Source organism: Ursus maritimus, unplaced genomic scaffold, assembly GCF_017311325.1.
Source record: "Ursus maritimus isolate PB19 unplaced genomic scaffold, ASM1731132v1 scaffold_2, whole genome shotgun sequence".
Lineage (NCBI taxonomy): Eukaryota > Metazoa > Chordata > Mammalia > Carnivora > Ursidae > Ursus > Ursus maritimus.
Genome location: NW_024424452.1, coordinates 85,689,058 through 85,712,128, shown reverse-complemented (window position 1 = coordinate 85,712,128; position 23,071 = coordinate 85,689,058).

Here is a 23,071-nt window from a genome sequence, read left to right as displayed (position 1 = left end):
GAAAGAGAGAAAAAGAAAGAAAGGGGAAGGAAGGAAGGAAGGAAGGAAGGAAGGAAGGAAGGAAGGAAGGAAGGAAGGAAAGAAGGAAGGAAGGAAGGAAGAAAAAACCTGTTTCTGGAAATACAATCAACCAATGAATCAATTTCATTCCTAAAGGGTAGGGAAGAGAAATGGTAAAAATTGCCAATTGACCAGTTGAAAGTTAATTCAAAGGCCCAATACCATCATATTAAAGTGAAGATGAACTTAATTAAAAATGAACAATGAGCCATTCCTTGACACTTTTGATTCTGAGGTACCGTTTGCCTCACTTGGTGTCAAGAACCCCTCACCTGTGTATCATGCACTATCCCATGTTGAGCCCTATAATGAGCTCAGGTAGCATTATTTTTATCTCTCCATCGTATAGAAGAGAAAGCTGAAGGACAAAGGCTATGACTTGCTCAAGTCAAGTCATGCAAACAGTGGATCTTAGAGCCTGCACTTTTCCTTTCAGGCCTCAGATGCCCCATCCCAACCCTAATGCAAACCGCCTCCCCCACTCACCCACAGAGAGTGGAAATGCACCTGTCAGATTGGAAGGAATTCTCTGTCTTGTCAAGGTCATTAATCAAGGGGACCAGAGTGATCATCTCAGAATGAAAGGAGGGACTTGTCCCAGAAGGAAACAAAGCAAGAGAATGGGAAGATCCATTAGTTCCTTTTTTTCTTAATTGAAGTAGAGTTGGCACACAGTTACGTTGGTTTCGGGTGTATGACACATCGATTCAACAACTCTGCACGTTACGCTGTGCTCACCACAAGTGCAGCTCACATCTGTCACCAAGCTTTGTTGAGGTTTGCTTCACCATCATTTTCCTTGGAGTCAAAACTCTTGGAATTCTATGCAAATATCAGCGGCAGTGTCTGAGACGAGATAAGTATGTTTCTCATTTGGGTAAATACTCTTTTTCCTGTGTTTCTTTCCCTTTGCCCTTTGTTTATTCTTCTTCCTGCTCCTTTTCACCCACTCTTCATTTCCTTTTTTCTCTTCCTTGCTGAATTTTCCAGTTCTGTTGAGTGTGGGTGTGCCCTGAAGAAATGGAATTACTAGTGGAATACGTTCCCGCAGAGTCAACAGCTAGAGTCCTGATACTAAAGAGAACACTCACAGGATCTAGTGACACATTTTCCGGGAGCCCTAAAGCTGTCCCGGCCCCCAAACACCCCAGGGTGGATGGGATGCTGAAATCTGAAATGACACATCGATTCTCTACCCATACTCCCAGCATTGCCCTCGCTCCTGCATTGTACTTAACTGGTTCTCTGTCTCTCTCCATTACCAGATTCTCTTCCCTGAGGGTAGAAGCATCCCAGCACCGACGAGAGTTGACTGCATAAAACAGGCACTAACCATGGGCCTGATGAATAAATGAGTGAATGAAGAATTCAAGAAAACTTTCCCCAGTCCAACCCAAATGCCTACAAAGGCTGAGCATAGATAACGTCAAGGAGTGAAATAGACTAAGTATGAGGCAACAGTGTGAGAGAAGGGACACCTGCAGGCTCCATCAGATTTTTGCCATGTTGGAATGTGTGTCCAGGAAAGCTAAATCTTCTACGGTTTCAAGAGAAGTCAGATATCCTGGTTTTAGAGATAAAGGTCTGTTAATATCCTGTAAGAACCGTTAGACTGAAATGCCATGAACACGTTCCAGCATGACGAGGGATCTCTGGAAACCAGGGACCTGACACAAAGGCCACATTATGCGGCTATTAAGCCATGGTCCATCCACCTGTGCACACTCAGGGCACATAGTTCTGTAATTAAATATTTCAAATATGGCTGGGAGGATAGCAATAATGTCAACTCCCCTGCTTTCACAGACAATGAAATCATTTTCAAAGAAAAAGGAGAGACAAGCATGCACGGGTTGGGCAAGGTCTAAATAATTCTCTCAGTAAAATAGCAATAGAATCAGAAAACAGCAAAAGCAAGGCTAGGGGCACCATGGAGCGAGCATAAGGGTTCACTTCTCACAAACACCACACAGAACCTCTCTTTGCATAGTAACGAGGGCATCCTTATTGCCCATTTTTTTATAATAATATCTTTACTGAGATATAATTCACATATCTAACATTTACCCAGTTAAAGCGTACAAGTCAGTGGTTTTCAGTATATTTAGAGTCGCACAACCATTGCCATGATCTAATTTCAGAACATTTTCATCACCCCCAAAAGAAATCTGTACCCACTAGAAATCACTTCGCACTCTCCCCCGCTCCAGCCCCTGGTAACCACAGTTCTACCTCCTGTCTCCATGAATTTGCCTTTTCTGGACATTGCATATAAATGAAATCATACCATGGGGCCTTTCGTGTCTGACTGTTTGCACTTAGCATGCTTTCAGGGTTCATGCCGCAGCATGTATCAGTAAGTCCTTTATTTTTATGTCCAAATAATACTCCATGGTGTGGATACACCACATTCTGTTTATCCATCCATCATTTGATGGACATCGGGTTGTTTTTACTTTTTATTTATTACAAATACTGCTGTTATGAACATTCATGGACGAGTTTTTGTGTATTTTCATTTCCCTTGGGATTGCTGCCTACATTGAAAATATTATGGAAAATGAAGAAAATATCTTTTATTTTATTCTCTACATTTATGGACTGCACTCTGGCCCAGGCACTAAGCTGGGCATTTTACATATACAACTCTAATCCTTATGGTAATTCTCAAGGAAGGTATTATTATCCTCATTTTACAGAGAAGGAATCTAAGGCTTAGAGACTCTCTCCCAAAGCTTATTCTCTTTTCACTTATACTTCATCTCTAATATGTATTTTTCTCCATTTCTGAAATTATCAGTTTTATGTTCCAACGCAGCCCTTTACTCTGCCGTATCCATATATATTGATTTCAGGCGACATGAGCTGATGCGACACAGGAGCGTGGGGGCAGGGCAAGTGTGCAAGAAGTGTCGGGTCTCAGCAGACAAGTGGAGCAGATGCCACCGCTGTAAACAGTCAGCGCTCGGGCCTGGCAGGGCAATGCCCTGGCAAAACACAGAGCCCATGAACCATGAGGTCATGATGAACAGGGGCCAGTGTGACCACAGAGAGAGTCACAGCCCTAGGACTGGGCTTGCTAAATGAAGCACTATGGAGGGCCTCGCCCTTGGAGACACTCTCTGTGTGGAAGGGAAAGCTGGCTGAACTGGGCTTGAAATGTAAAGGCAAAGTGGTCGTTCAAGTGGAGAATCAGGAGAAAGCTGAAAGAAGTGTCCATGTTCTCTACAGAAAGGTTTAGTTCGGTTCATTTTTTTCTACAGACTTTTCACTGTACTTAAAAATGATAGTAAATACTTTAATCACCCATTGATTTTGAGTTACTTGACACTATTATTTTACTAACCACATTCTTTTTTTTTCAGTTTTTTAAACATATATATTTTATTTACATTCAATTAATTAACATACCACGTATTATTAGTTTCAGAGGTACAGGTCTATGATTCATCAGTTGTATATAACACCCAGTGCTCATTACATCATGTGCCCTCCTTAATGTCCATCACCCAGTTATCACATTTCCCCTCCAGCAACCCTCAGTTTGTTTCCTATGATTAAGAGTCTCTTATGGTTTGTCTCCCTCTCTGATTTCATCTTGTTTTATTTTTTCCTCTCTTCCCCTGTGATCCTCTATTTTGTTTCTTAAATTCCACGTATGAGTGTGATGATATGATAATTGTTTTTCTCTGATTGACTTATTTTGCTTAACATAAACCCTCTAGTTCCATCCATGTCATTGCAAATGGCAAGATTTCCTTCCTTTTGATGGCTGAGTAATAATCTAGTATATATGTATATACACACTTCTTCTTTATCCATCTGCCGATGGCCATCTGGCCTCTTTTCATAGTCTGGCTATTGTGGACATTGCTGCTATAAATATTGGGGTGCAGATGCCCCTTTGGATCACTACATTTGTATCTTTGGGGTAAATACCCAGTAGTGCAATTGCTGGGTCATAGGGTAGCGCTATTTTCAACTTTTTGAGGAACCTCCACACTGTTCTCCAGAGTGGCTGCACCAGCTTGCGTTCCCACCAACAGTGTAGGGGGGTTCCCCCTTCTCCATATCCTCGCCAACATCTGTCGTTTTCTGAGTGACTAACCACATTCTTAATCAAGTAAAAAAGTATGAAGTCAGGAGACGTGACTCTTCGGCCAACTAGCTCTATGATCTGAATGAATTTACTTGAACTCTCTGTACCTCGTTTTTCCACCTGTACAATGGAGTAATAGCAGCTGTTGCAGTGAGTCTAGCTCAGCGTGTTATTGTGAGCAGTCGGCGGCATGTGAAGGAGCTTTCAAGAACACTTTCCTTGAAAGCTGGCATTTCCCGAGCTGTCCACAGCACACAGGCACACATGCACGCACACGCATGCGCACACACACACCCTCAGATAAGAAATTAGACAGCCCGTTGAATAGGGTCTTGAGATGCATACAACAAAGTTCCACACATGCATTTCAGGCAAACAAATAAGATCTAGCACAGTCTACCATTTTTTAAGAATAAAAATACAGCTGCTGTTTAAATACAGAGAACGTGAAAGAAGAGTATGACAACGACTGCTAGTTGTCTCCCTATCAGCCCTCCCCTTCTTCCCCAGGAATAGGATACTTAGCTGAGCCTGTGGCCATCCAGCTGAAGGACTGCACTGTAAGCCCCATGACGGCCAGGATGTTTGTTCTGTTCACCGATTACCCTAGCGCTGAAAAGAGTGCCTAGGACATAGCACACGCTCACCAATTCTTTGTTGAATGGTTCCTTTTTCAGCAAACTTCCAACCCAAAAAGAGCTGTGAAAATCCCTGCAAGCCTCTCTCATTTTGATAGACACCTGTGCATCTCCTATGCATCTCGTCTGTGCACGGCATCATGGCACCTTCTGGAAAACAACACGTTGTCACTGACGTTAAGGTGCTCTTAGGTCCTCGTAGTTTAAAAGAAAATACAGGTATATAAATAAATCATTGTAATTTCATGTGATGTTTGCAACAGTGGATACATAACAAGGTGGCCGAGTGCCAGAGAGGAGGGAGTGGCTGGCAAGATGTGGAAGGTCAAAGGATGAGAAGGCTGAAGTGAAAGTGGAAGAATGAACAGATAGTTATAGGGATGTGGAAGGTAGATAGAACATTCCAGAAGAAGGAGTGGTATGGGTGGAGGCAGAGAAGCATGTAAACACAGTATGATGCATTTGCAGAGCTACTTGTAATTTTGTCTGTCTAAAACTTACAGATCAGGGGCACCTGAGTGGCTCAGTCATCAAGCGTCTGCCTTCGGCTCAGGGCGTGATCCCGGCGTTCTGGGATCGAGCCCCACATCAGGCTCCTCCGCTGGGAGCCTGCTTCTTCCTCTCCCACTCCCCCTGCTTGTGTTCCCTCTCTCTCTGGCTGTCTCTCTCTGTCAAATAAATAAATAAAATCTTTAAAAATAAATAAATAAAACTTACAGATCAAAGGGGTGATGTGGCTGCAAAACGTTAGGGATGACTTAACTGTCCCTTGGGAATGGGAGGAGCAGTGAAGATGTGTGTCCCACTTTTCTGGGTCCCCAGCATCTTGCCCACTTGAAAAAAATAAACAGGTGAATAATTCTCTGAAATAATATATTTTGCCAGACTGTGACAGGCAGATGACATAGAATTTATTATTTGAATTCCTCAAAGGGGACGCTCGAAATACAAATGAAGCGCTGGCCCACTTCGTTCTATTTATGGACACAGGTTCCGCTGCCATATAGGATGGGTTTTCCAGGAAAAGTGTGATTTCTAACATTCTGATCCGTTTTCTTCAAAACTTCATTTATACTGCTCGGTCCATGTGTCCAAATTTCCCACTCCAAAGCTGTGCCCAGTATGTAGTAAGCACTTAGCGTGTGCCTGTCAAATAACGGAGTGAGTAAATAAAGGCCTGTGGACACGGATGAGAAAATGAAAACACAGCACCCCTATTTATTAAGGGCCTGCAAGCAAAACAAGCTGCAAATGTAGCCGCATAATACTAAACCCATTTAAAGCATTTTGGTTCTTTCCCCAAAGTCATCAAACTTCTTCCTGCTATAGTACTTGCTTCCCCATTGAAAAAATGGGGCTTAGGAGCATGAACAAAGTCAGAAAGTGTCCAACTTGCAAATCAAATTCAAGGCTGTTTTCCCACAGAGTCACCTAGAATGAGAACTTGGCTCTGGCGGGCGAAAAATCTCTGTCCGGTCCATCACAGTCACCCGACACCTGTTGTCTTGGGTCCAGGAATAACACTCCAGCCAGCTCAGGATGGAGAGAGAAAATGTTTGCCTTGAATTTACCTGCTTTGAACAGTGTTAAGTCTGGCCTCCCCACATCACTTCATTTGAGGTTTCTTTAAGGGGTTTGGGGGCAGGGACCACTGTTCAGCAGGTGTTTGATCCAGGTTCATATTTTAGACTCACGCTCATGCTAAGTGAACAGTTCTAAGAAATAGTTTTTAGGAGTTCTGAGTTCTTTACTCTTATTCATGCTGTCAGAGGCAAACAGGAGGCTATTCGCATGGTATTTTTTTCCCCATCTTTATGATGGAAAACTGTGGGAGAGAAGGAACACTCCATGCTCCTAACATTTCCAGGGTCTGTGTGGCTTTGTAACGTGCTCCTGAGGAGGGGAACATGCGCAAAGACACAGGACAGGGATGTTTCCCTACCACCTTGACTTGTCACCACACTTGCACGGAGAGGGGCGGCAAGGGCAAACAGCTGAGCCCACACGCCTGCCGGGCGCCCGACACGGATCCTTGCATTGTAACGTCTCACGGAACCCTCACCAGAACCCGAGGGCGTCCTGCTTTTCTCAGCCCCATTATAAAGATGGGGACACTCAGGCCCATAAAGGGGACACATCAGGCCCCACGTCTCAGGGGGCAGGAAGAGTCGGAGCCAGGCTTGAAGACAGACAGTGGGCCTCAGATGACTGTCTTGTTAACCCCTATTCTAAGAGTCTGGTTTTAAAGTCATACTTCTGGAGTGAGGTTTAAGACAGAAGGTGACGAGTAAATTGTAATCGTGTCTTCAAAATGCTGGATCTATCGATAAGCTTTATGTCATTAGTAAGATCGCCGGAGCCACAGGACACTTAATGTTTTTTTAGAGCCCCCATGGGTCACGGAGCCTCTTGTCTTGGTGCCTCAGGAACGAACATACCTAACCCAGCGCTCATAATTTTGAATAATGTCTCGAAGAGCAAAGGGCACTTAACGATAACTGATTGATTTCTCTAATGTTTCCCAAAACTTTGTGTTCTCTTGGTTTTCTCTGCTCTGACAGGTCACTATAAGGATCTTTTTGTCTTTCCTATGAATGGAGACCGGGGGCTGAGGAAAAGGTTGACTGAGACACTAGCTTTTTAAAAACCTCCCCCAAATTTCATCTGGTGCCTCTGGAAGGTAGGGCAGGGACCCTGGATCTTGGATTTGCAAGGTGCTCTAGCCTCCCTGATCTCCCCACATGCATCAAATCCCTGGCTGTAAGTTCTTTTCATACCACATACCTCTTATTCCGAGTACTTATCAGAGTTGCAATTCTATATTTATTTCTGTGGTATCGAGTAATGTGTTTCTCCCCTTCTGGTCTGTAAGCTGTGCAGGGCAAGAGTATGTCTGTTTGTCTTTGCTCATCATTGTAAGTGGAAGCCCAGGACAGCACCTGGCATCAGCACTGAGTCACGTGTTGCTGAATGACTAACTGAATGCAAGATTGCTGCCCCCACCCTCCTTTTTAATCACTAAATATTTAAAATGTGGATAATTTACCTGTAAAAATGAAACACATAATCAGACAGTATTGGGAAAATATCTTTTGGTGCACTTCCTGTTTTATAACCTGTATCCAGAAAGTTTGGCTTTCAAGGGGGCCCCAGAAACAGGCAGGAGTCAGATGCTGTTTGGTATTGAGCTCTTGGGAGGCTCTGGGGGAACCCAATAACATGTCTGGGAGGAAATGGGGAATGTGAGCAGCTGCTTTGAAGGCAGCACCCAGGAGACATTTGGTCGGGGCAGAGCTCAAGCAGATGTAATTGTAGTCAATGGTCAATGTGGCAACCGGCGAGTCATTCTTCCCGGCTTCCATTAGGGTGTGTCCTTTGAGCCAAATTAGAAATCCAGCAAAAGGACTTGGCACTCCACCTTATAGAGTCTAGCTCCAACCCATGCAGGGAAAAGACTGCAACCTCCCTGTCAGACCTAGAAGAGGGTACGATGGCTTCCCCAGGACCAAGCAGGCCAAAAGTAGCTCTTACTGCCCCCCCCCCAGCCTCAGGTCAGACCATGTCTCAGGCATGCGTTAGTCTTCAGCTACCACCATGTTCTTCTCGAGGCACCATGGGAAGGATGTCAATGATGTCCAATGTTCAAAGTTCATTTCTCCAGAACTTCCTCACCCATTTTTCAGTTGCCTCTGTAAATTATCTCCTAACATGTCACTGGTGAAATTCTCATTTTCATTCCCACATAGGAGACATTTACAGAGGGAATCAGGAATTACCAGAATGAGATTCAAACTCACTGTCCCAAGTTCCTTTGGTAGAGGATTAGAGAACAGCCTGAGAGGAACCAAAATTTTCACCAGGACTACTATCTCTATGAAGACCTTTAGTACAATATAGCACTCAAGATTTGCTGAAATGACACATATTTTCTCATTTAATCCTCACAATACCTTAGAAAGTAGGTATTGTTTCCATCTTATGGATGAGAAATCAGTCACAGAGCTAGTAAGTGACAGACCCAGCATTCTGGCCTAAGTAACCTACAAATTTAAGGTGAATTCTCAAAAGCAGTGGGTGTAGAGATTTTCTTGTGATAAGGTCTAAAGGACAGAAGTAATAAAATACCTAGCATAAAATTAAGAATTTAATATGAGGTCAAATTTTTAAAATATAGAAGATAAAGTCAAGTATATCTGACTACACTGTGTACAGAAGGATTCCCTTGTATCGAGGAGCCCGTGTAACTGAGGTAGGTTCTGGACTCCTTCGGCCGTTTAATCCTTGCTCGGTTACCTGACACGTCTAAGCCTTCGCTTCCTCGTCTGTCTTGTTGTAAAGATTAAGAAACGGCAAATGGAAAGAATGAACTTAAAAAAAGAAAGAAAATGGAGAGAAATAATAACACTAATGTATAACATCAATGGTCACTTTTTTTGAACATATAAAATTTCCAAGCTTATGTCACAAGAAACTGTAACTATAAGCAGCTCATCAATAAAAGAAACACATACCATGATCCAATAAAAGGCATTTGGCCCTGATTCAGTGGAAAATCTTCTGAATAACCAAGGAATCTTTAAAAATCTAATATATTCGCAAAAATGATTTTTCAAACTCCGTATCTATAATGAGCAATTCCAAATATACGTAGTCATGTCTGAACACAGATGAAATGTATCTTAAATAAAACCTTAGCAAAACAGAATACAACAAATACGTTGATTTCTGTAGGTATCCCCTTCAGGCCATAAATTTATAAGCGAAGACTCTCAGCCATATCAAAATCTTCTTGCATTATCACTTGCATGTTTGCTTCCAACCGGTATGTGTTTTTTTTTTCTTTTTTTCTTTTTCTTTTATTTTTTAATTGACAATTTGCTTTTCTAAGGAAATCTTTGGGCTTTGCTTCCAATGTTTTCATTTAATATTCCAATTTACTTTTAAAAATCCCAATTACATTAGTACATTTAAGTGTGCTTTCTTCATTTATATTCTCATAATTGTACATTTATGGGGTACTCCAATTTATCATCTTTCCCTAATCTCTTTAAGATTCTTACATTTTTTTTAAAAGTCCAACCCTGTTTATTTTTTCTTTACTCCTCATTTCTTACTCCTTATTCCTCATCCTTAGTCTTCAATCTCAACTCTGATAGATGTAGGTTTTTAATATTTCAAACATACTGGTTTAAAAAAAAACTATCGGTTATCTCATTAAGCAAATCTGTTCTTTTATTTTGAATGTCTTAGTACTATTTTTCAGCCTTATCCTAACTAGTTTGACACTCCAATGCCTAATACAGTGCCAGGTCCATGACGGAGTTCTATGATCCCTTTGCGTTAACAAAAGAAAACCTATATGAGGAAGGGAATGCAGAAAGTTCAAGTTGATAATGTTTAGAAGCCACTAGAAGCTGGGAAAGCCCATCTAATGATAAGATGATTATAGCTATAGATAGTGATTGGGTTTCCATGTTCAATATAGAGGCCCCCAAATCAGGAGCAATGAGACAAGTGAAGAGAAAACTGTGAGGGTGCAATACAAAGACCTAGCTCGATATGCGGGATCCTGAAGTCCCAAAAAGGGAAAGATATTTTCGGCCAAGTTATCTCTCTGGAGACAAAAATAAATGTTATGACATTCCTGCAGGCTCAGTAAATTCTCCACCTTGTGAACAAAGTCTTGCCTGCCTGGAGGTGAGGACCCGTGAGCTGACATGCTGCTTATGCCTTCCAACCTCAGCGCACTGGCTTTCTTTAAACATAGGCAGGGATGTTGAGTGGAGGAGACTGCAGTTGTCTCTCAAGTGAGAAATACCTGCTGTGATGAAGTGAAGGTGGGGGTTGGACACACAGCAGGTGTCTGAGACCCTGAAGAAAGAAAATACTGGGTAGGCTTAAAGAAATGACTGTTGGAAATGGGGTGAATACATAGCCAGAAGCCACTGCCTCTCAGATAATCAAAATATTCACTATTTCAGCTTTTTACATTCTTGAGCTTTATCTCCTTGATAAACAGTGCAGTGAATTTCAATAGTACAGTGCCTGAGTCAAGAAGGGGGGCTATACGTATTTAGTGAGTGAATGAATAGATGAGTAAATAAATGAACAAAGAATTCATGGCATGGGACAATGGCAAGTGACAGAAATATCTCCATAGGGGCACCTGGGTGGCTCAGTCGTTAAGCGTCTGCCTTCGGCTCAGGTCATGATCCCAGGGTCCTCGGATCGAGCCCTGCATCTGGCTCCCTGTTCAGCGGGAAGCCTGCTTCTCCCTCTCCCACTCCCCCTGCTTGTGTTCTCTCTCTCGCTGTGTCTCTCTCTGTTCAATAAATAAATAAAATCTCAAAAAAAAAAAAGAAAAGAAAAAGAAATATCTCCATAGAACAAGAGGCTTGGCATCTGCCCTCAGCCAACCTAGTATGGAATTTCAAGCAAATAAATTTACAACTCAAATTTATTGTTTGTACAATAAAACTGCCTTTTCTTAACAGAGGTACTATGGAAAAAATGTAAGATAAAAATGTTCATTGGACAGCATTATATAAAGTTAAAAAATATAAATTGTCATGTTTCTTACTGTAAATGACATTATACAAGAATGAATACAACATATGTTTAAAACAATAGGAAATGTGCCCAGGTCCACCCCGCCTGTGAAAGAGGTAAAGCATTATCAATATCCTTGAAGACCCTGATGTTTCTTCCCTAGTTATTCCTCTATCTCTAGTCTGAATTTTTGGTTACTAATTATTTTACTTTTCTTTACAGCTTCACTACAGATGTATGTAATACTGAACAGAGAATAGTTTGGACTATTTTTTAACTTTATATAGACCCACGCAATATGTATTTTCTGTAGTCTTCACATTGACTTTAAAATTCAGATGTGTTGATGTTTATATCTGTAGTTAATTCATTGTCAGTGCTGTAATTTAGTCATCTACTTGAATGTCAATGCACATTTAGGGTGTTTCCAGATTTTTGGTATTAGAACAATGCTGCTAAGACCTTGGTTGTGTGTATCCTCTGATGGACAGAAACAATAGTGTAGTTGGGAGTGGAATTCCTGGGCCAGAGATCTGAGAATGGTCAACTTCACTAGGGAATGCCAAGTTGTCTTCAAAGTAGTTGTACTGATCATCAGGATATGTGAGCTCTTGTCGTACTTTCCCAGCAATACTTGGTATTGTCAGGCCTTAACATTTTGGCCAACCCGACTGGCAAGAAATGATATTTTACTGTGGTATTTATCTGCATTTCCTTTATTACTGATCAGGTAGTACAATGATTCCTATATTTGTGGTCATTTATGTTTTCTTTTTTGTGGATATTGGTTCGTGCTTTTTGCCCATTTTTCTATTGGGTTCTTTGATTTTTCTTATTAATTCATAGGTATTCTTTGTTTATTCTCAATACTATTCCTCTGCCAGTTGTAAAATATTTTCCCACTATTTTTATGGGGTCTTTTGATTAAAATGCTCCCCTCCACCATTTATCTTTTGCTTTAGGAATGACTTAGATATTCTTGGTCTTTTGCTCCTTAAAAAAATCTTATAATTCATGTCAAGGTTCATGAAAAATCCTCTTAGGACTCGATTAGAATTGTATTAAATCTATCAATCCATTTGAAGAGGATTAATATCTTTATTGAGTTTTCTTTCTTTATGAGTCATATTGTTATTTTTTTCTAAGAATTTTTAATATCTTACCTAATTTCTTAAATTTACTAGTATAAAGTTGCTTTTAGTTCTTAATACTCTATTACGTTGTTACTACTAGTTGCATCATTATTTATATATTCTCTTTTACATTTCTTAGACTTTTTGAATGATCAGTCCTACCAGATTTTGTTGATTGCATTAATCTCTTTGGAAAATCATATATTGGATTTATTTATCCTCTTTATTGTATCTTCAGCTTCAATTTGATTAATTTCTGTCTTTACATGTATTACTTTCTTCCTTCATCTCTCATTGGCTTTATTCTGTTTTGTTTTGTTTTTCCCTAGTGTCTTAAATTCACTAATTAGCTTATTTTGTAGTGCTCAGTCCTCAATGTCTTCTAAATTTCCATTATTTCTTCCTTGACCCATGACTTATTTATAATTGTACTTTTTATTTTCAAAATACATAGCAAGTTTTGAGTCATCTTTTTGTTTTGATATCTATCTATTTGTGTTATAATGTGAGAATGTGGTTTGTATGATACCAATTCTTTTAAATTTTTTGAAGCTTGCTTTTTAGCTTAAACACATTTATTTTTGTCAATATTTCATGTGTGTCTGAGAAAGAATATGTGTTCTGTAGCTATGGTAGGTGGGTTTTTTTTTTTTCCATTTTTGCTCCCTTGACTTACTTTAGATTGAATTATTTTCCCTTCCAATAGTTGGCTGTTATACAGTTAGAAATTAGAATATAGGTATCTAACTTAACAAGCTTTAAACACAATAAACATTTTTACTCTTTGCAAACCAATATTAGGGCCTTAGAAGGATTTAACTCCAGTCATTCCACATCCAAACTAAATGTAATTGTTATATCATATTTTAGGTCTAGTTTGATTTTTAATCTTCTACATTAGGCATTATTGTTATCATTTTATAAAATTAATAATTTGTTAAAATTCACCTGCATGCTGAACATTATCTCTGCTCACCATTACTTATTGTGTCTATCTGTATCTGGTATTATTTTCTTTCTTCTTGAATTACATTCATTTAGATGCTTCTTTAGCAAATGGATCCCGATAGTAAATTCTCTTAATTTTTGTTTGTCTGAAAATGTTTCCATTGATGCTTCTTGTTGAAAGGAAGCTTTGATAGGTAAATACATCTAGGATGGCAGTTTTATTTTAGCACCTTAAAAATGTTATTCTGACTGATTTTTGCTCTTGAAAAGTCAGCTGTAGTGTGCTGTTCTTTTTTAGTACTCTATCTTTTCTCTCTGCTGTTTTTAAGGTCTCATCTTTTTTAAAAAATATATTTGGCAGTTTAACTATGACATATCAAATTGTGCGTTTCTTTTTATTTATTTTGGTTGGGATTCACTGGAATCTGAATCTGAAAATTGGTGTCTTTTCAAGATTCTGGAAAATTCTCACCCATTTTCTATCCAAATATTGCCTCTCCCCTATTCTTTTTAAAATCTACTTCTGGAATTCCAACAAGCATATATTAAATCTTCTCATCCTTTCCTGCATACATCTAAGCCTCTCTTTCATATTTTCCATCTCTCTGACTTTGTATACTGACTCAGGATAATCCTTTAACTCTATTTTCCTGTTTATTAACTCACTCTTACACTGTACTTACTCTGTATTTCTAACCTAAAGCATTATTTTATTTCTAGAAATGACTAATACGTCCCTATTTCACATTTGTATATATTCAGAGAATCACATTTTTCCAAAATACTTCCATTACAGGCCAATTCAATTCATGTATTTTTAAAATTATTATTGAACTTGGCATATGAGTCTCTTTGTTATTAGGAAAGTCAGCTAGAATCACATAGAAATATTCCGTCTCATCTATAATATCCCATGAAACGCCCTACTCCAGAACCTTCTTACCCCTGAATCTCAAAGTCATTATAATCTTCTTAGGTCAAGTCCGAAGTCCAAACCCTTAGTTATAGTCCAGAATATCCCACAGGTGTTCAGGTTTGGGCTTTATGCTTCTTTAGCACAAAACCTCATTTCTTTATAAGGTTCTTCCAATTAGAGATTTGGAATGACAAAGTTTAAACCCTCTAGCTGTGCTACCCCATGCTCCTTTTTTCTCTTCCACACTCTATTTTGAAGACTATGATTTTCCCATTTCACTGCTACAGAAAGCAAACACCGATCCACCAAGGAGTCTGGGATGGAAGCCCAGTGCTGACTGCACATCCGTCCTGGGCTCCCACAGGCGGCGTTCCTACTACCAGCCATGTTTGCGGGCCTGTGCCCAGCAGCAAGCAGGGTCCACTTGGCCTGCCGTGGACGGCTGTCAGGTGAGTGCCACTGCAGGCTGCGAGGAGAAACCTGGGTCGGACTCCAGGCCTGTAAATAAACTTGTGGCCATCTGCATTCCCTTTCGTGACTCAGCGGTTCTTTATGAAAGGATTCACTGTGTGAGGAGCAGCAGGCTAGGAGATCTGAAAGAAGCAACAGCAGAAGAAAGCTGTGCAGATTGTGAAGTCATTGAAACCAAGGGGCAGAAGCGGCTGTTCTAGGCTGTTGCTGCCTTGTAGTGACAGGAAGAGAATTTTCCACCTAAAGAATACTCATTGTGAGAAAGTTCATCTTTATGCATACAATGCAAACACCACAAAACCAAAACAAGACCAAATCACCTCATTGGGATCTCAGAGAAGAGCAGTAATATATTTTTTAAAGATTTTATTTATTTTGAGAGAGAGAGAGCATGGGGGAGGAGCAGAGAGAAAGTGGGAGAGGGAATCTCAGGCAGACTCCGCACTGAGTGTGGAGCCTAATGCAGGGCTCGATCTCACGACCCTGAGATCATAACCTGAGCCAAAATCAAGAGTCAGGCCTTTAACCGACTGAGCCACATAGGTGCCCCAAGCAGTAATATTTTAGAACAAGCTGGGCGCATGTTGAGTTTGTGACCTGAAGTCTTATTCCAATTTGGTATAGTAGAAATAGGACTTAAGTCTAAATTCTTGCTCCTATCTTTCAGACCCTGTGCAAGTTTCTTGCCATTTCTGAGCTCCAGCTCCCTCCTTTGAAAAAGTGGTGTCATAACAACTATGTCTTTGTGAGAATCAAAGATGACGTATATAAAGAAATGATATAAATTGTTAGGTACCTGCTCTCCACTCTCCATTCTCCCCTTCTTTCCTAGTAATAGGAACTGTGGTTATATCTGGGCACATCACCGCTCGGATAAAAGGAGACACTCCCCCAAATCATGCACCTGTGTATATGTAAGTTTGGGCTACACGAAGTGATCTTAAAGGAAGGGAAGTGGGTCACCTTTCTTCCTTCATTAGTCCATCTTGCTGCCTAGGACTTGGATGAGATGGAGAGCAGACATTTAGAATTAGAAAGAAAAAAGACATATTTATCTTTGATTCAAATCAAAGTGGGGATTCAGAGTGGAGAGTTGGAAGAAGACTGGGTTCCACAGAAGCACCATACTGGCCTGCCTGGGGCTCTTTATTTCCAAATTCCTTTATGGGGGAAGAAGAATTTTCTTGTGTGTTTAAGGGAGGTATTATTTTGAGGTTGTTTTTTTAAAATCACACTCAACCAAGCTTAATACCATTGCAAAGAACTAAGCTTCATATCTACCAAAATTAAAAGTTCACATTTCTTTGACCCAGCAATCCCACTTCTAAAAATACACACAAAAAATGTGCTGGGATATGTGCATAAAAGATACAATTAAAAATATCTACTGCATCATTGTGATAACAGACAATTGGAAACAAACTAAAAGTTCAATAGCAGGGGACTGGATAAGTAAGTGATTTGTACTTGAGCGGTGTATTACTGTGCAGCAGTTAGCCTGAGAGATCTATACGGAATCTCCCATTCCATCTATGTAGAATTAAATCCCATTTGAGGGGAGAAAGATAATACACTGTGTTTCCCAAAGACAGCCACAACATTGTTTCCCATCTCCCAATGTGACATTCCTCTGATCAAAAGGTGGGGGCTGGTTTCCTCTCTTGAATCTGGACACCAAAAGTGGCACTATGTGACTCCCAAGGTTAAGTAGGAAAGGTGAGGCAGCTTTTTCCTTTTTGACCAAAAGACTCAAGCCCAGAGCCGAAAGTTGCCATGTAAAAGGCTGCCATGCTGTGAGGAAGCCAGGCCGCCACATGGGGAGGTCATGGGTAGTGCTCTGCTTAGCAGTCTGCCATCAAATCCGCCCTGCCCAGTGGCCAGACATGGGGGTAAACGAGCCTTCAGATGATTCCAGGTCCCTAGTATTCAGGTTTTTTGAGCTAAGGATCCAGATACCATGAAGCAGAGGCGTCATCCCTGTTATGCCCTTTATGAATATCTGAATCATGCAACTGAAGAGCCCAGTGAAATGGTTGTTTTTTTTTTATGTCACTAAGTTTGGTTTATTGCACAGTAATAGCAAGGCTTTTATGTGTATAAAAAGTCTCAGGAAGACCATACAATAAAACCATTAACCTCAGTTGTTCCTGGAGGTAAGACAGGAGATCTAGAGAAAAGACAGTTTTCACTCTATGCTTTTTCATACCGTTACAATTTTTGTTTTACATGAACATGTATTATTGAATTATTCAAGTATGTATGAAAAAGGACATTTGTTAGGAAGATGTATGAGACAAAAACAAACAGGTCTGCCAGCTCCCACTAGCAACATGATTCCAAAAGCCTAAATTCCATAGAGCACATGTGCTAAAAAGTCCAAGGAAGATGAAGATAATACTCAGCCATAAAGAAAGAAAGAAAGAAAGAAAGAAAGAAAGAAAGAAAGAAAGAAAGAAATCTTGCCATTTGCAATGACATCGATGGAACTAGAGGGTAATTTGCTAAGCGAAATAAGTCAATCAGAAAAAGAAAATAATCATATGATCTCACTAAGAGTGGAAATTAAGAAATAAAACAGAGGATCATAGGGGAAGAGAGGAAAAAATGAAACAAGACAAAATCAGAGAGGGAGACAAACCTAAAGAGACCCTTAATCATAGGAAACAAACTGAGGGTTGATGGAGGGGAGAGGGGAAGGGGGTACTGGGTGATGGACATTAAGGAGGGCACGTGATGCAATGATCACTTGGTGTCATACAAGACTGATGAATCACTGACCTCTACCTCTGAAACTAATAATACATTATATGTTAATTAACTGAATTTTAAAAAAAGGAAGATGAAGATAACATTCTAGGCTTTTAAAGTCAGATAACATGTTACCAACTTTGGCAACTATAGTATTTCAACATAACACATTCATCAGTATTTTCTTTTCCACAATAAATTATTAATTTAAAAAACTACCATCATCTAGTCCAGTGCCCAGGATCTAAAATGGCATTATTTTAATATAGATTAAGGTGCATGTTGAATACAACTTTCACTTTACATCTTCAAAACAGCAAGTTAGCCAGAGTCTTAAACCCCTATCCAGTCATGCCAAGGCAGGCATTGGCATTCAGAAGAGAATCTCATCTCTGGGGAAGGCTGTCGTCACTCTTCTCCAGTTATTACAGGAAAGCATGCATCCTGGAATTTATTCAAGTGTCCTGAAATCTGGTAATGACAGAAAAAGTAAACCCTTACCTAGCCACTTTGCTAAACTGTAAAGTTAATGGAGAAAGTGGGATGTAGCCAGTAACTCCGAGAATTTATTCCAAACAATACCAGGAAATATGAATAGAAATCATAAAGCAGAGCCATTGAAGTTCTTAAATGATGGAATGTTGGAGCAAAGTTGCAGCCAGAATGCTCAGCAGGTGCCCATTTGCCCTCGGCTGCTGGTAACCAGGGCAGACCAGTAACAAAATGCAGAGTAGCACAGAGCGGGGGCTCCCGAAACGTTTGCTGATGAATGAATGAATGAATGAATGAATGAATGAATGAATGAATAGCAAGGAAGCCCCAGATTTCTCCAGGCTTCCTCAGCCTACGGACAAAAACCCATCAGTAAGTGTCAAGTGTCCAAATTGCCCTACTTCATCCTTCACCTTCTCACACAGGACCTCCAGTTCCTTCTGAGGTCCCCCTGACTCCATCACCCCATGTGAGCTGGTTGTCTTAATCTCTCCTAGCTGCTTAGTCACTCTCCTACCATTGTGCTCCATTGTTGGTGGTAGGATGACCAGGAGTGGGAATATTCCTGGTTAGTGGGCTCCAAAGTGGTTTGCTTCTGCTCCAGTTGTTACACAATGTGGTCTCTGAGGCCCAGACAGGTCTCTGGGATCTGGCCTGACTACAGATTTGAAAAAGAGCCACCTGGTTATACTCAGAATTTCCGCCCAGCTGCCCCTCCTGCCTGGAACAAGTTTGATATAATAACTTTTTTTCTGGAAGCTTTCTCAGCATCCTGCACATCCCATCCACACTGTGCCTTGCCACCTCCACCCCACCGAGCCCCTGCATGCCATGCAGATCTGGTCCCTCGGTGCTGCTATAACTGGAGTTACTTCCCAGGAGACTCCTCAGCCTTGGTGCAAATCATCAGACCTCTACTCCTTCAGGCCTGTTATCATGGATGGAATGTTTGTGTCCCCTCCGTCCCCAAATTCCTATGTTGACATTCTAACCCCCAGTGTGATATATTTGGAGATGGGGTCTCCAGAAGGTAATCAGGTCAGGAAGGTGGAGCCATCCATCTGAAGATACGATGAGAAGATGGCCCTCTATAAGCCAGGAAGCAGGTCCTCATCAGACACAGACTCTCCAGGAACCTTGATCTTGGACTTCACAGACTCCAGAACTGTGAGAAATAAATGTTTGCTGTTGAAGCCCCCCAGTTGGTAGTAATTTGTTATGGCAGCCCAAGCTGACTAAGACACTTATCTCACGAGTTCTCCAGATGAGTCCAGCCATACCTGAATCCCCAGCAAGTGATAGTAGAAAACGATGGGCCAAGTGCAGCCTCCACTACAACATGTTTGAGGAAGAAACCACAAGTTATGGATGGATGAGAAAGTCACTGTGTAAGAGAAAGTCAAAGGATCCAGTGGTCATTGTAATCTGTTGCTGCCATCAGAGAAACTTGGGAAGGGTTTGGAGCATATAAGAGGGGAAAGGCCTTCCCATGCTGTCTGAGGGGAGTTATTGAAAAGAAACCATGTTGGCACCAGTTTCTTCCCTATCCTGCTATCTTTCTCTACTAACATATGGTTAAACAAAACCGGGAACATACTATATGTACAGTTCTGTATCCTCTAGGGTACACTTGTTCATTTTGTTAAATATTCTCTAAAAACATTACTTTATTCCATTCCCATATGTTGAACGTTTGTTTCCAATTTTACATTTTTTTAAAATAATGATGTGATGAACATTTGGCTCATAAATCTTTAGCTGCATCTCTTGTTATTTTCTTATAATAGAGCTCAAAACATAAGATTATGGGGGCAAAGGACACCAACACAACTAAGGCTATTTATACACATCGTTAAACTATCCTCCAGAGGGTAAAAATTTACATATTGAGAAAAAAGTGTAAGAGGGCCTCTGCCTGATTTCGCATCCACTCGCTTTGCATAATTATTATTGTTTTAGTTCTGCAAGTTACTTTTAAACTCATGATACACGAGTTACACTCCATTGATTCTACAGCTCTGTTTCCCCCCTCCGCATTTTAACATCCCTGAACTGACTGGCGTCTTACAACAGCTGGAATCTGCCGGCTAGTCCATCCATACCAGGCAGCACTCACAACTTTGTAACCACTAATGACAAGTGAACTTGGCTGTTCGTTCTGACTTTAGAATTGGCTAACTACTAATCCTCAAAGCATTTAGGGACCACTTGGGGAAGAAATGCGAGTCCCGGGTGTTAACATATCCTGGTAAGAGGCAGCATTACAATGGCTAGGACAGGTGTATGTGGCTTGGAAGAAAATCCTGGAACCAAAAGCAGAGCACACCTTCTGCAAAGCTTCAGCTCCAAACTCCTGATGGCACAGAGGACAGCACGTGTGAACACACAGACCTCCGTAACTCCGACGCCAAAGTGATTCTCTCATATTTGTATTTGTTTCTCTTCAGTTTTTTCTCTTATATTTTTCTTTTTATGTGTTCACAAGAGACATTTATGTATCAGTAACTCTAAAAGAGCTCTTTGAATAAGCCTAACATAAAAAGTTTAAGTGATAAGAAAAATTACGTGACAGTTTGGCTTGCAGCTTTTTCTTTCTCTGTAGTACATGGAGTTATGGTATATCTTAGATTTGATGAAACACCATATTTTAAAATTATCGGCACACTCAACAATAATTTTTTTAAAGATTTTTATTTATTTATTTGACAGAGACAGAGACAGCCAGCGAGAGAGGGAACACAAGCAGGGGGAGTGGGAGAGGAAGAAGCAGGCTCTTAGTGGAGGAGCCTGATGTGGGGCTCGATCCCATGACGCCAGGATCACACCCTGAGCCAAAGGCAGACGCTTAATGACTGCGCCAACCAGGCACCCCTCAACAATAATTTTTTAATGATATTTTATACTTGCAACAAGTCACGTCTTTTCTTACTAACAGGTTGTCTTTCCTTCCTTATATGTTGTCGCTCTTTGAAGAAGAGTTAGAACAAGGGGCACGTTTCCTGGGGATTGTGGCTTCTCTGAGATTCAAGACCACAGCCCCATTTGGTGTGGAGTTCTTTGAAACTGGGTTTACAGTGGCCATGCACTCCTGGGTTCCTCAGGCGAAACCTAGAGCCCTCCAACAAATATTTTGAAAAGAGCCCTACCCTGATATTGTTCTTTAATCTTTCCTTTATCAAAAGTCACCCCTTATCTTAAAAAAAAATCTCTCAGAATAACTAAAGTAGAAATACACACTCACATCCATTTTATCCAACAAACATTCAGGACCCGCTATCCCGAGGTCTCACGGTCAGCGCTGGATGTACACTGGGGAACACAGAATGCTTCATGCGGACGAGGGACTTAAAATCGAATAGGACAGCATACTTATTAAGTTCAAAAGGAAAATACTACTATAAATGAAGAAATTGGAAACCTGCCAACCAGATGATCAAAAGTAACATCACCAGAAAGGAGCAGACATCAGCCTCTAGATAGATACTGAAGACACACGACTTACGCAGTAGTGCAACCCAAAATGCATGGTCAGGAGAAGCCAATCATGAGGAAACATCAGAGAAACTAAATGGGGAGACATTTTGTAAGTAACTGGCCTATATATATATTTAAATGTCAATGATATGAAAGAAAAAGAAAGGCTGAAATTAAATATTTATTCAGATTGAAGGGTGCTAAGAGAATGGCTTAATGCAATAAATGATCATGTTCTAAATTTTTTTTAAAAAGACAGAAAATTCTGTGAAAGACATGAGTGGACCATTCATGAAATTGAAATGTAGATTGCAGATTAAAGAATTGTATGACGTTCGATTTCCTGAATTTGATAACTAAACTGCAGATATATAAGAAAATATTCCTGTTCCTAAAAAAATACACAAGTATCCTGAGGTAAAAGAAGTGTGCAATCTCAAATGGCATAAAAAATAAAAATACGTATACACACACACACAGAGAATGATAAAACAGATATAACAAAATGTTGGTAGATGAGAGTTCTTTGTATTATTCTTCTAACTTTTCTGTAATGCTTCAAATTATTTCAAAATGGAAAGTAAAAAATAGATAATTCGCATGAAATCTTTTGTCTATACTTGTAAGGTTATAGTACAATTAAAGAGAACTCTATTCTTAAGCTGAGAGAAAAAACCTAATGAGAGCTATAGGCAAGTAAGGTTGCCAACACTGCTGTTAGGAGTTCCAACACATTACTCTCCAGATCTTGAGAAATGAACCTGAATGAAGAAGTCAAGATCAGAGAGGAATTTGTCGGCATTAAACATGATTCATTAAATGAGAACTAAGAGCAACAAAATTTCCCTGTGTTGCGGCATTTTTGAAATTGCATTTTACTAAGAGATTGACATTTTCATAATTAACATAATTCCCTGCAAATCCTTTTTGGAAATAGGCGAGGTATCAGTAAATTAACCGATGTATGATTCTTATTTTGGTCTTTCTCAGACATATGCATCACATTTGGCCAATTATTCCAGAAGCCTCATAATGCTGGGTTGTAAATGGCAACTCTTCAAATTACATATACTTGTTTTATACTCTGCCCTTCATATAAATCTCTACTCCTTCCTCTAGGCATAAATCTTCGTGCTTCCTTTGGATTTTACTTTATTTTATTTTTTAAAGATTTATTTATTTATTTTAGAGAGAGAATGGGGTGGGGGTGGGCAGAGAGAGAGAGAGAGAATCTCAAGCAGACTCCCCTCTAAGCACGAAGCCTGATGCAGGGCTCAATCTCACAACCCACGGGATCATGACCTGAGCCAAAATCAGGAGTTGGACGCTTAACCACCTGAGCCACCCAGGTGCCCCTCTGCTTCTTTTGGATTTTAAAAGGAGAGTAGATCATCTTGGGAATTATATTCATATAGTTGACCGGAGACAACACTACTTTTTTCAAATCATTCAACGTCCAGAACACTGATAGTGATGACCCAAGAAGTCAAGAGACACAGAGAGAGTTAAAACTAAAATAAATAAATAAATAAATAAATAAATA